Source organism: Macrobrachium nipponense, chromosome 36 (genome assembly GCF_015104395.2).
Source record: "Macrobrachium nipponense isolate FS-2020 chromosome 36, ASM1510439v2, whole genome shotgun sequence".
Classification (NCBI taxonomy): Eukaryota; Metazoa; Arthropoda; class Malacostraca; order Decapoda; family Palaemonidae; genus Macrobrachium; species Macrobrachium nipponense.
Window position 1 is genome coordinate 66,419,878 of NC_087220.1, and position 6,000 is coordinate 66,425,877.

Consider the following 6,000-nt stretch of genomic DNA (forward strand, 5'->3'; position numbering starts at 1 on the left):
CTCAAGCAGTGACTTTGATATTCATGGAATGCTGTTTTTTTTTTACTTTCTCCAAGAGCTGGGTCAGTGAATATATATATATATATATATATATAATATATATATATATATATATGTATATATATATATATATATATATATATATATATATATATACATTCAGTGTACCCCGGTTGGTTGTATCCACCTTTTTAAGTGGATATCGGATATCGGGTATAGGAACTGGTTAATAGCCAATCAAATAAAGCCCATGCTTGGAGAGAGAGAGAGAGAGAGAGAGAGAGAGAGAGAGAGAGAGAGAGAGAGAGAGAGGGGGGGGGGGATAACCTTAATACTTGAGCCTTTAAAGCGGACTTCATGTACTATATGAGTGGAATAGAATGACAATATCGTATTTTATATCGTTAATAAAATACTTTATTTGTGTTATCCACCTGATATATGTTTCCCTGGAGAAAGGGAACTATTTTTACTTTTTATTTTCTTTATTTCCGATGGATAAGCAGCTATTATTTTGATTAAGCAAATTAATTAAAATACGGATATATTAACTATTAGCACATGATGAGCCAGCTTCTTAAATCTCAGAGAGAATTGAAAGGAATAAATAGTAAAAAAAAAATATCCTTCATCAAAATATAAATGGACAGTCGTCCTTCGTACTTTACTAATGTTATTAGCCAAGAATGGTCTATACACATTAGGCCTACCATATAGTATTTTGCCAGAACCTGGGACGCGTACCATCTTTATCACTCTTCACATCCGATTTATGTAATATGAATAAGTTAAGGGCCAGGAGGGACTGGGCCTTGTTTAAGGGTTAGTCTTATACTGGGATTGAATTAGCAGTGGTTAGTATTCATACACGCATACAGTGTGTGCCAGATTGTATTTCATGTTTATTTTCGCATTTCCTGATATGGTTTGTTAGTTTTCCTTCATCCAGTTTTTTTCGAATGTCAAATACTACTGTATAAAAAACACAATGTAGCATTTTGGCTTACTTAACAACCTGTGGCTTCAGAAGACGAAATATTTTCATCTTCATTTTAAATTAGTGCATTAACTTGGGGAAGTAAATGAGATTGTGGAAATTTTGGATCACAATAAATAAATAAATAAATAAATAAATAAATAATAAATAAGATAAAAATAAAAATCTGAAATGAACTGGTATTGGAATACACAACCCTCCAGAATAGATATTTCAAAGGAAACGCAGTAAATGGAGCAATAAATATTTATCAGTGAAATGTTCAAAAGAAAGTTAGCTTTGGTTAGACTTAGATTAAAGACAGGAAACTCCGTACAAAGGTCTCGTTATAATAAAAAAAAACATCCTCTGGGCTTACGTATCGATCCCCCAAGTTCCAGGAGAGAGAGAGAGAGAGAGAGAGAGAGAGAGAGAGAGAGAGAGATACATCCTTTGGAAGCCTAGACATCAAGAGATTGATGAAGGGGGGGGGGGGGGGGGGGGGGGGGGCGGGGGTGGGGAGGTAGGGGAACGTGGTTAATCCCAGTTAAAAGCCGTATGGAAACGAGTAATAGAACGGAAACATCAAGGGGAAAACCGTAGCGATACCATCGTCCTTTGATGTGGTTTGCTCCTAAGTGGGACAACGCATGCTGTTTGCTTTGTGGGTCTAACCACTTGTTTCGTAATGTTTTAAGCCTACCCAGTGTCCACAAACGGACCACTGTTCGTGTTCATAACAGCAGGATATTGTGTGATCGTCAAGAGAAAATATTGATTGAGTGATAGTCTATTAAGATAAGGACGTTAGACTTAACCGCTATACTGTAGATCCTAGGCCTAGGTTTGATGACCTCTAGACTTAACCGCTATGCTGTAGATCCTAGGCCTATAGGTTGGATGCCCTCGAAGATTGTTAGTTTTGAGGAAATTAACAATTAATCTCAACTATTTTATTTCGATAGGGCTTGACATGCAGCTCTTCGTGGTGTTTCTTACCATGAGACGTTTGGTTTTACAGAACTCTTGGACAAAGAGAGTTACAAGGATTAGGATGTCTCAAAGACTTGTTAGTCCATCCTTAGAGGAGATATCGTGTGCTCCCTTATCTCTTGGAGCAGGTTTCACTGTTCATTCACATTCTCCTTCTAATGATTTTATCTAGCTTTCTTTTAAACTCTTCCACACTGTTGCTGTTTACAACTTCTGGTGGCAGTTTATTCCATGTGTCACATATCTTGTATGCGAAGAAGTTCCCACGATGGGATAGAATCATTTAGACATTACTATTCATGAATGCAAATATTAAGCCTGAATATGCATTACTGCCTGCTCAAGGTGTGTCTTGTTGTTCCCGAAATGCATAATTCCTCATTTGCATATAGAGGTTCTTCATCAACGCTTTAAATGAAGGTAAAGTGTCTATCGCTGTCTTCTTTTGTGCTTTCATTCAGAAATTTTGTATTATTTTCTTATATTTCTGTCTATTGAGGTTGAATGACAAATGATGTGCACTACATAAAAATGTACTTTTAATCAAAATTTATAGTCATTTATTTTTATATTTACGGAAATATTTTTGGAGTTGGCTTCTGGTACGAGTTAAGCAGCAAGTATATCAAACCTGTTTGGGCCTCTCCATTAGAGAGAGAGAGAGAGAGAGAGAGAGAGAGAGAGAGAGAGAGAGAGAGAGAGAGAGAGGTTTATCTCTTCCTATGTTGCCTTATTAATGACCTGTTCCAGGCTGATTAATCATCTTCCCCCGGTGGCTGTTTGCCGAGTGATATTGGAAGGCCACTTGTGTGATGGCCTGGGGGGCTGTGGTCCGGGGGTTGGGGTGGGGTGGGGGGGGGAGAAGGGGGTGGGGTAGAGAGATGGGAGCTCTTTTTTTTTTTTTTTTTTTCTCTCACTGCTAGAATTGGCCTTTCTTGTGGAATATTTCGCGGGATCTTTGATGTTCATTATTATTATTATTATTATTATTATTATATGGAATGTTCTGCCCTCTTACTGCATTCGAATGAACACCTTAATATTCAGGTCAGTTCACCGCCTTTGGTATGGCTTGTTTCATTATGAATATGATTCATCATGACTGAGAATAATTATTATCATTTTTTAGAGTAAAGGAAGAATTTGATTTTTTTATGTCTTCTCAGTAAAACAATAAATAAATATAATAAATAAATAAATAATAATAATAATAATAATAAATAATAATAATAATAATAATAATAATAATAATAATAATAATAATAATAATAATAATGTAAAGTATTAGCATTTGTTTATACTGGTACATGTTGTTCAGGACGAAAGTGGTATAGGTAAAAAATAAATTAATGTCATGGTTACTCGGAATGTAACTATTATTATTATAATTATTATATTATTGTTATTATTATTATTATTATTATTATTATTATTATTATTATTATTATTATTATTATATATTCAGAAAATGAACCCTATTCATAAGGGACCAGCCCACCAAAGGGGCCACTGACTTGAAATTCAAGCTTCCAAAGAATATGGTGATCATTAGGAAGAAGTCATGATGCATTGGAAGAAGTCAAGTGTATCAATAAGGAAGAATCAATATCATTAATGATCATTAAGAAGTCAATGTGATCGTTAAGGAAGAGGCAATGATTCATTAGGAAGAAGGGTCAATGATCATTATTGAAGAAATTAAGTGGGATCATTCTGAGGAATTCAATGATCATTATTGGGGAAGAAGGTTAAGTTGAATGATCTTAGGAGAAGTAAGTGATCATTAGGAAGAAGTAAGTGATCATTAGGAGGAAGTCAGTGATCGTTAGGAAGAAGTCAGTGGTCATTAGGAGGAAGTAAGTGATCATTAGGAGGAAGTAGGTTGATCATGTAGGAGGAAGTGAAGTGTATCATTAGGAGGAAAGTCAGTGATCATTAGGAAGAAGTAAGTGATCATTAGGAGGAAGTCAATGATCATTAGGAGGAAGTCAGTGATCGTTAGGAAGAAGTCAGTGATCATTAGGAGGAAGTAAGTGATCATTAGGAGGAAGTAGGTGATCATTAGGAGGAAGTAAGTGATCATTAGGAGAAGTTAAGTGATCTATCGGAAGAGTAAAGTGATCATTAGGAGGAAGTAGGTGATCATTAGGAGGAAGTAAGTGATCATTAGGAGGAAGTAAGTGATCATTAGGAAGAAGTAAAGTGATCGTAGGAAAGAAGTAAGTATCATTAGGCGGAAGAAGTGCTAATAGGAGAAAGTCAGTATCATTAGATAGAGACAGTAAGATGAGGCAAAGGAAAATACAGAAAGAAGAGATACCACATTTTAAAAAGAAATAGATTGATAAATAGATGAAAATGTATTAAAATGCAAGAATAATAGTAGTATTAGGGTGGCAATGCGTTACATCTTCACTTGAACTTAAACATTAAACATTTTTTATAGTCCAGCGGAGCAGCCAGCCCAGTACCTTTGTCCAACCCAGTACGGTGAGGGTCTCACAGTATCTCACTTTCCTGCAATACTGTGGATTGGGCTTCCTGCCAGGGATATTGATTCAGATGCGGATGTCTTTTGCTTTTGGGTGCCATTGCCGTAGCTTTTTTTTTTTTTTTTTTTTTTTGCTGCAGGCGTTTCTAGACGAAGCCCCGTATTGCTGGTATACAATAATGGCTAAGGAAGTTGGCGTTGGTTGGGCTGAGTCCTGGAGGTCCATGCCTGGCTTACTCAGCAATTTCAAACCCGGTGTTGTGGTTAGTGTCGTGGTATGCCCCCTCAGATGTGGCAGGTTAGCGTCTTCCCCAGAGCGATGAAAAAATCACTGGCCCTGAATCATGATCAGTTACTGCTGCAGTGTTGGGAAGTCTTGAGCGGTGGGAGGTTAAAACCGACATTCCTTTGAAGCTTTGAATTCCAAGTTAGTGGCCCCTTTTGTGTGCTTGTTCCATGTGAATAGGTTTCATCTACTGAAATAATAATAATAATAATAATTAATAATAATAATAATAATAATAATAATAATAATAATAATAATAATTAATTATATTATTATTATTATTATTATTATTATTATTATTATTATTATTATTATTATTATTATATTATTAATAAAATAAGAATAGGTGAACTTTTAATATTTCCAGCTCTATTTGGAAGGAAGGCTGCTCTCAGTTCATCACTAGGATAAAATATACAGGCAAATATAGTAGGACATTATATACATGCTGTTTCTTATAGTCCTAAAATGATTCGGTTGTCCTTGAATGCCATCTCAGTGAGTTCAAAAAGGGAATATAAATACAATAAAACTGCACGCTCTTCCTAGCAGTATGTTTTGTCTACGTTTATAAACAGCTTATGTGTTCGTATAAATATAGGTAAAAAGAAACTTTTTATACTGCCCATAGATTGGTAATACACACACACGCACGCACACACACACACACACACACACACACACACACACATATATATATATATATATAATATATATATAATATAAGATATAGATAGATATATAATATTATATATTATAATTTTGTACTAACTTTTTAAACTCTGGGTAATCTGGTTTAGCCTGGGATCAAATTAAGTGAAAATTTGCATTAAAGTTACTCTCAGCAAAGAATATGAAATTCTGGTAAAAAAAAAAAAATTGGAAACATCTAAATGATAGATTTACTCTCCTGAAACAAAGACACAAAGAAAGGCACAAAGAAACTAAAAGCAGAGAAAGTGAAAGTAAAAGTGAAAGTGAAAGTGCTCTCAGAGCCGTGGTCAACAGATCCATTTGCTACTGTGCTGCTGACTTTCACCCCGGATAATTTTCAGGGGGGCCATAAATCCAGGCGCAGCGGAATTACATTTATTTTGCCGACTGGATGTTTTATTGCCTAGATTTATGACTTCGAATTATACTCACACTGCATGAAATTATATTCATTCTGGTATCACAGTCTTGATTTGTTGTTGAATCGAATTATTTGTGTACTTTTCTGGTGTTCAATTTAGTTTACTTTTAAGACATTTT